Raw genomic sequence first — 9,044 nt, 5'->3', positions numbered from 1 at the left:
TGTGAATCCAGCCAACATGTCCGATTTTTAAAATGTTTTACAGCGAAAACAGCACGTATATTTATGTTAGCTCACCACCAAATACAAAAAAGGACAGACATTTTTCACAGCACAGGTAGCATGCACAAAGCCAACCTAACTAACCAAGAACCAACCAACCAAACTAACCAACAAACAACTTCATCAGATGACAGTCTTATAACATGTTATTCAATAAATCTATGTTTTGTTTGAAAAATATGCATATTTCAGGTATAAATCATAGTTTACATTGCAGCTACAATCAGAAATTGCACCGAAAGCAGACAGAATAATTACAGACACCAACGCCAAATAACTAAATACTCATCATAAAACATTTCTGAAAAATACATAGTGTACAGCAAATGAAAGACAGGCATCTTGTGATTCCAGACAATATTTCCGATTTATTAAGTGTTTTACAGCGAAAACACAATATAGCGTTATATTAGCTTACCACAATAGCCAGAAACACAAGCCATTTCCCAGCAGTAAAAGTTAGCGATCGTAACAAACCAGTAAAAGATATATAATTTTTGACTAACCTTGATATTCTTCATCAGATGACAGTCCTATAACATCAGGTTATACATACACTTATGTTTTGTTCGAAATTGTGCATATTTAGAGCTGAAATCAATGGTTATACATTGTGCTAACTTAGCTACTTTTTCCCACAACGTCCTGATTTTTTTCTGACACTTTTTCTGACACACATATTCTGACCAAATAGCTATTCATAAACATAACTAAAAAATACATGTTGTATAGGAAATGATAGATCCACTAGTTCTTAATGCAATCGCCGTGTTAGAATTCTAAAAATAACTTCATTTCGACATACAGCTTCGGTATAGCTAGAGTACCCAAAAGCTGGGCGCCGACGACTAGTTCACATGTACGACAGATATATGAAATAGCATCATAAAATGTTTCCTACTTTTGCTGATCTTCCATCAGAATGTTGTACAAGGGGTCCTTTGTTGGGAACAATCGTTGTTTGGATTTAGAACGGCCACTTTCCCTCTCGATTTAGCAAGCACACTAGCCAAGTGGCACAAATCTCTCCATGTCAACAAACTCAGAGAACGGAACACGGCAAAACTCCCGAAAAAATTTCAATAATCTGATTAAACTATATTGAAAAAACATACTTTACGATGATATTGTCACATGTATCAAATAAAATCAAAGCCGGAGATAGTAGTCGTCTATAACGACAGCTTTTCAAAAGGCAATCCCACTGTCCTCCTCGCGCCTTCCTGAAAACAGGAAATCGGTGACACGTCATTCCAAGAAGACGTATTCCATCTCAGACCATGATAAACACCCCATTTCTTCTCTCACTGCCTCTTGACAACCAGGGAAAGGTGTATGACATGCATGTATACTAATAGGTATCATGCCCATTTATAGGCAGGACTTAGAAGAGAGCCTCGATTTCAGACTTTCCACTTCCTGGTCAGGAAGTTTGTGCCAAATGAGTTCTGTTTTACTTACAGATATAATTCAAACGGTTTTAGAAACTAGAGAGTGTTTTCTATCCAATAGTAATAATAATATGCATATTGTACGAGCAAGAATTGAGTACGAGGCCGTTTGAAATGGGCACCTTTTATCAGAGCTACTCAATACTGCCCCTGCAGCCAAAACAGGTTAAAAAAGGTTAAAAAAAAATCTACCACTTTGACATTAGAGTATTATTTTGTAGATTGTTGACATATATATATTGATATGTATATATATATGTATTATTTGTAACACAATAAAATTTAAAGAAATCCAAGGGGGTATGAATACTTTTGCAAGGCACTGTACAGTCGTGGCCAAAAATTTTGAGATTGACACAAATATAAATTTTCACAAAGTCTGCTGCTTCAGTGTCTTTAGATATTTTTGTCAGATGTTACTACGGAATACTGAAGTATAATTACAAGCATTTCATAAGTGTTAAAGGCTTTTATTTACATTTACATGAAGTTGATGCAAAGAATCAATATTTGCAGTGTTGACCCTTCTTTTCAAGACCTCTGTAATCCGCCCTGGCATGCTGTCAATTAACTTCTGGGCCACATCCTGACTGATGGCAGCCCATTCTTGCATAATCAATGCTTGTAGTTTGTCAGAATTTGGGTTTTTGTTTGTCCAACCGCCTCTTGAGGATTGACCACAAGTTCACAATGGGATTAAGGTCTGGGGAGTTTCCTGGCCATGGACCCAAAATATTGATGTTTTGTTCACCGAGCCACTTAGTTATTTTGCCTTATGGCAAGGTGCTCCATCATGCTGGAAAAGACATTGTTCGTCACCAAACTGTTCCTGGATGGTTGGGAGAAGTTGCTCTTGGAGGATGTGTTGGTACCATTCTTTATTCATGGCTGTGTTCTTAGGCAAAATTGTGAGCCCACTCCCTTGGCTGAGAAGCAATGGTCTCAGGATGCTTTACTGTTGGCATGACACAGGACTGATGGTAGCGCTCACCTTGTCTTCTCCGGACAAGCTTTTTTCCAAATGCCCCAAACAATCGGAAAGGGGATTCATCAGAGAAAATGACTTTACCCCAGTCCTCAGCAGTCCAATCCCTGTACCTTTGTCAGAATATCAGTCTGTCCCTGATGTTTTTCCTGAGGAGAAGTGGCTTCTTTGCTGCCCTTCTTGACACCAGGCCATCCTCCAAAAGTCTTCGCCTCACTGTGTGCAGATGAACTCACACCTGCCTGCTGCCATTCCTGAGCAAGCTCTGTACTGGTGGTGCCCCGATCCCGCAGCTGAATCAACTTTAGGAGACGATCCTGGCGCTTGCTGGACTTTCTTGGGCGCCCTGAAGCCTTCTTCACAACAATTGAACCGCTCTCCTTGAAGTTCTTGATGATCCAATAAATGGTTGATTTAGGTGCAATCTTACTGGCAGCAATATACTTGCCTGTGAGGCCCTTCTTGTGCAACGCAATGATGACGGCACGTGTTTCCTTGCAGGTAACCATGGGTGACAGAGGAAGAACAATGATTCCAAGCACCACCCTCCTTTTGAAGCTTCCAGTCTGTTATTCGAATTCAATCAGCATGACAGAGTGATCTCCAGCCTTGTCCTCGTCAACACTCACACCTGTGTTAACGAGAGAATCACTGACATGATGTCAGCTGGTCCTTTTGTGGCAGGGCTGAAATGCAGTGGAAATGTTTTTTGGGGATTCAGTTCATTTGCATGGAAAGAAGGACTTTGCAATTAATTGCAATTCATCTGATCCCTCTTCATAACATTCTGGAGTATATGCAAATTGTCACGTTCTGACCATAGTTCTTTTGTATTTTCTTTGTTTTAGTGTGGTCAGGGCGTGAGCTGGGTGGGTATGATCTATGTTTTCTGTTTCTATGTGGGGTTTCTCGTTTGGCCTGATATGGTTCTCAATCAGAGGCAGGTGTTAGTCTCTGATTGGGAACCATATTTAGGTAGCCTGTGTTCTATTGTGTTTTGGGTGGGTGGTTGTTTTCTGTCTTTGTGTGTCTGCACCAGATAGAACTGTTTCGGTTTTCACTTTGTTATTTTGTATTTGTACAAATATCTCACTTCCATTAAATAAGATGAACAATTACCACGCTGCGCATTGGTCCTCCGATCCTTCAAACTTCTCCTCCTCAGACGAGGAGGAAGACGAATGCCGTTACACAAATAGCCATCATACAAACTGAGGCAGCAGACTATTATCTTTTACTATTATCGATTATCTTTCAATTTAATGCACAAACTGCTGAGACAAATTTTCAAATACCCATGAGTGGAATAAACATACATAAATGTAATTATACAATAAAATCCCTCTGTTAGCTCCTCTATTGTAAGTGTTTCAGTAAAAATTGTCTGAAAGTCCCTTCCCCTGGATTAGGAAGTACAGTAGAAATACAGTAATGAGGTACAGTGGAAATACAGTAATGAGGTACAGTAGAATTACAGGAATGAAGTACAATAGAAATACAGTAATGGCGTACAGTAGAAATACAGTAATGAGGTACAGTACAGTATATTACAACATTACTCACTGTGTTAATCATATGGTGTTTTACCCTAAGTCTGACACTAGAGGGAGAACACAGACCAGGGAGGAAGAACAGAGGGAGCACATAGACCAGGGAGGGAGGGTAGAGGGAGAACACAGACCAGGGAGGGAGGGTAGAGGGAGGGTAGAGGGAGAACACAGACCAGGGAGGGAAGGTAGAGGGAGAACACAGACCAGGGAGGGAGGGTATAGGGAGAACACAGACCAGGGAGGGAGGATAGAGAGAGAACACAGACCAGGGAGGAAGGGTAGAGGGAGAACACAGACCAGGGAGGGAGGGTAGAGGGAGGCTAGAGGGAGAACACGGACCAGGGAGGGAGGGTAGAGGGAGGGTAGAGAGGCTAGAGGGAGAACACAGACCAGAGAGGGAGGATAGAGGGAGAACACAGACCAGGGAGGGAGGGTAGAGGGAGAACACAGACCAGGGAGGGAGGATAGAGGGAGAACACAGACCAGGGAGGGAGAGTAGAGGGAGAACACAGACCAGGGAGGGAGGATAGAGGGAGTACACAGACCAGGGAGGGAGGATAGAGGGAGAACACAGACCAGGGAGGGAGGATAGAGGGAGTACACAGACCAGGGAGGGAGAACACAGACCAGGGAGGGAGTATAGAGGGAGAACACCGACCAGGGAGGGAGAACACAGACCAGGGAGGGAGAACACAGACCAGAGAGGGAGAACACAGACCAGGAAGGGAGAACACAGACCAGGGAGGGAGGGTAGAGGGAGAACACAGACCAGGGAGGGAGTACACACACCAGGGAGGGAGAACACAGACCAGGGAGGGAGGGTAGAGGGAGAACACATTTTTTCTGAACAGCCTCGTATGTTACTATCCCTGAGCCTTTGAATGGTAAACATGGTAATTAACTGACCATATTAGAAAGTGTTGAACAATCCCTGATGGTTGTCATTGTACAGTATTAATCTACTGCTACTACTTGACATTAAGATGAGGAAGAGAGTGGTACTTCACACTGCCTCCTCTTCCTCATCTTTACTTACTGAGAATCTTGATAATGTTCAACTACATCTTCAACCACCTCTTTTGCAAGTACAGCAATTCCGACTGGAATTGCTGCTGGTCCTGCTACCATTGCTGTGACAACAGTTGCTACCAATCCCACAACTTTTCCCGGTAGGTCCTTTGATTTATTCTTCCTCATCTCCTCCCGTTTCTTCCTCTCCTCCTCTCTCCCCTTCTCTTCCTGTTTCTCCCTCTCCTCCTGTTCTCTCTCCTTCTTCTCCTGTTTCTTCCTCTCCTCCTCCTTTTCGATCTTCCTCTGAACCTCCTGGTACATCTTGTTGGTGTAGTGTTGTCCTCCATTCTTCATCACCATCTCATCTATCTTCTTCAGCAGCTTTGGGACCTGATTGTTGTCATTCTTATTTTTATTATTGAAGACATGATGTCTGCCCTTAAAGACCTTGACGAGTTTCATAAGCTCCTCACTATCCATTAGAAAGTCCACCAATGATATGTCCTCCAGCTGGTCTCCATGAGTGAACAGAATGATGGTGTACTTTGAGGCTTCTTCTCCAAAGTTCTCCTGGATCCACTTCACAGTGTTCCTCTCCTCCTCTGTGAACCTCCCCAGTCTGATCACCAGCAGGAAGGCGTGGGGTCCTGGAACTGACATGTAGATGGCATTTTCTATTTCACTTTTCATCTCTTCTTCAGACAGTGTTGTGTCATAGAGCCCCGGGGTGTCGATGACATCAATCTTCCTCCCATCCACCATTCCACTCTGTTTCTTACAATGAACAGTCACAGACTCAGGGGAGAAGGCATCTCTAAACACCTTTCTCCCCAGGATGGTGTTTCCTGTTGCACTCTTCCCTGCTCCAGTCTTCCCTACTAAAACTATCCTCAGATCAGAGGGCTGCCCTGAATCTGTGAAAACAGACAAGAAGTGCTTGAGTTGATAGTGATTGTCTTGATGAAAACCTAATGAAATGTGTGTGTGTGTCAGATTCTAACCGTGCAGAGCACATGCCCCTTTGTCCTTCCAGTCTCTAAATCACCCTTTTGGGTGGTGGTATAATTTACCCAAAAATATATTTTTTGTACTTGTTCAGAACCCACTGCTCGCAAGTTGTCGTCAAGTTCACCACTCCCCACCCTGTTTGTTGGTTACGCTTGTTTCCCAGTCTGCCCTGTAAGGAGTTGGCACACGGCCAGTATCCAAACATGAATGGCTTGAGAGATGTGGTCACCGATGGAGTGTGTGTAGCTAGCTACCTAGTTTAAATATCAACAGTACTGCTACAGCAGCATAACATATATTTAACATTTGATTTAGACTACATCATCATCCTTTTTCAGTTTGATTGGCTGAAAGGAGCAGAGAGAGAGAGAGAGAGGAAGACAATACTTCAGTCTGATTGGCTGATAGGAGCAGAGAGAGAGGAAGAAAAGACCTGTCTCATTGGCTGATAGGAGCAGAGAGAGAGAGGAAGAAAAGACAGAGGTAAATTACAATCAGTAAAATAAATAAAGCTAACCAGCAGATGAACATCAATCATCAACATCAATGATCAGCTGATAGCCCGCCCTCTTTTCCCCATGTCAATCATGTCTTTAGGAGGCACTGAACTGAGTGTGTTGTTGCAGAAATAAATAGGCCTATGATTAAAATGTACACTACAGAGGCATTTGGTTTTATTTTTTATTTTGAGCACCTGCCCCTGAAAGGTCTGTGCATGGCCCTGGTGTGTGTACGTGCACGCATGTGTGTACGTGGGTGTGTGTTCTGTACCTTCACAGTGACAAGTGAAGGTTAGCAGACAGAGTGTCAACAGGAACAGAATCTTCAGAGTCCCTCCTCTTCCTCGTTCCATCGCTTCTACAGTCGGCCAATCGAAAACAATCAGAAACAGACAATGACCTCATTAGAAAAACTAAGTCCACATAAAATTAATTGGAATTTCTTCTCAGCTATTTCACTTTAAAACAATGTGAACTATAAGAAGAGTGATGCTATGTGGTGTAACTGTTGTAAAACAAAGTACATTCCCTAACAACGTAACCAGCATCAGGTGAACATAATGTACTCATATAGGGGGTGTCAAATTACATTCTAAACATGGTTATCATTCTACAGTTGACATTCTGCAGTGTGTTGGGACCAGATGGACCAGTTCCTGTACACCAGGGATGGGCAACTCCAATTCTCTGGGGCCTGATTGGTGTCACACTTTTCCCCCAGCCCTACAGCTAAAACACCTGATTCAACTAATTACATTCTAACCTGAAGACCATCATTAGTTGATTATTTGAGTCAGGTGTGTTAGCTGGGGCTAAAGTATGATCGTGGTTCCCTGCTCAGGAGTGTCATTGCATCAACCAAGGGTTGCATGCCACATCATCAACTGTGCTGTCGGGCACCAGATTGCTACAGCATATGATGTGGATATCTGATATCAGTGGAGGCTGGTGGGATAATATATAGGAGGAGAGTCTCATTTTAATGGCTGTAACGGTGTCAAACACGTTGTTTCCATGTGTTTGATTTGTAGGTACCATTAAATATATTCCATTCCAGCCATTACAATAAGCCATCCCTCCTATGGCTCCTCCCACCAGCCTCCTCTGGCTGGTATGTAAAATACCTATCCAGGTGTTGTAATATCTGTCATACATCATCAATGTAGTCAGTCAGGAATGCACTCAAAGTAATCAAACAGACCCCAGATGAATGGAGATGCTTAGTACCAAGAAACCTGCAGGTCAGTCCCTCAGTACCAAGAAACCTGCAGCTCAGTCCCTCACAGCAACAACCTGCTATAAGGTGTGTTGACTCAAGGTTTGCCCACTTCAATAAGATATATAGCAGGGTTACCCAACTCGCGGCCCACAGGCTGAATTTGGCCCGCAGGTGGTTTAATTTGGCCCACCAATTTTTATGAGCAAAACATTAAGACTGAAACAACACAAGGAAATCGGCTCCAATACATTTTTATTTAAGAAATCTTTTCCTAAATATTCCCACGCATAATAGAGAGACGTGATCGTACACAAATGTAAGCAAGTTTTGAAATTATTATGTTTTAGTCAAACATCTGTTTGGGCTTCTTGCAGTCAATTTGCAGCCTACAAATGATTTGTAATTATGTTCCGGCCCCCCGACCATCCCCTCCAGAAAAAAACTATCAGACCGTGGCTGAATCTAGCTGATGATCCCTGCCATATAGGCTACTTAACCCTTGAACTCTCTTAGGTAAATATCATAGACCTGGACCTGTGCTGCACTACCTTGTCCTAGACCCTCTGGTTTCTATTCAATAAAACAAGATAAATGTTTCAGGTAAAAGTGAAAAACATAATTCTCCTTTCATTGTTATACAATATTAATTAATAATTAATTATTGTCTTGACATGTCTAGTGATGTCATCGTTTCATTATGTATGCATCAATGTCAACAAACCTGGTATAAATAAAATGTTTACTCAATATTGTGCTACAGTTATTACAATACATTGTTGTACATTTAATTAGTAAGGTAGTTGTATACTCACTTTTAGTGTAGTTGCACGTATCTGTTAATTGTTGTAACTGTGAGAGCTGAAGCTATGTGCTGCACCTTATAGTCCGAGTTAAGTTTCGTTTCACCTGTAACTAGTCATTTCTAGCCAATGAGAGAAAGAATTCACCTCAGGACAGGCAGAGGCTGAATTCTGATTGGGTGTCACTATTATCAACCTCCTCTGACAACTCAACCTTGGATTAGCCACATCTCTGGGTAAAATGAAATGTGTTGGACAAAGACAAGTTAAAATGTAATTATGTAGTTGTCTAGCCTGGTCCCAGATCAGTTTGCTCTCTTTCCAACTCCATTGATCACTATCAAGCCATGACGATGAGTGAGAAGGAGATTTAATGATACCACAAACAGACTGGCACTTAGGCTCATAGTTGCCTAGGTCTTCTAATGTAATTGTTTTAGTAATAACTGTCCTGCTCAGT

General features: G+C 42.2%; 1 pseudogene; it reads right to left on the bottom strand.

The window, feature by feature from the left end:
• Nucleotides 1–950: 950 nt before the first annotated feature.
• On the bottom strand, nucleotides 951–6,918 carry LOC120037251 (annotated as a pseudogene).
• Nucleotides 6,919–9,044: the final 2,126 nt, after the last annotated feature.

The sequence above is a fragment of the Salvelinus namaycush genome, unplaced genomic scaffold (genome assembly GCF_016432855.1).
Source record: "Salvelinus namaycush isolate Seneca unplaced genomic scaffold, SaNama_1.0 Scaffold165, whole genome shotgun sequence".
Taxonomy (NCBI): domain Eukaryota; kingdom Metazoa; phylum Chordata; class Actinopteri; order Salmoniformes; family Salmonidae; genus Salvelinus; species Salvelinus namaycush.
This window is presented reverse-complemented; position numbering and strand designations above follow the sequence as displayed.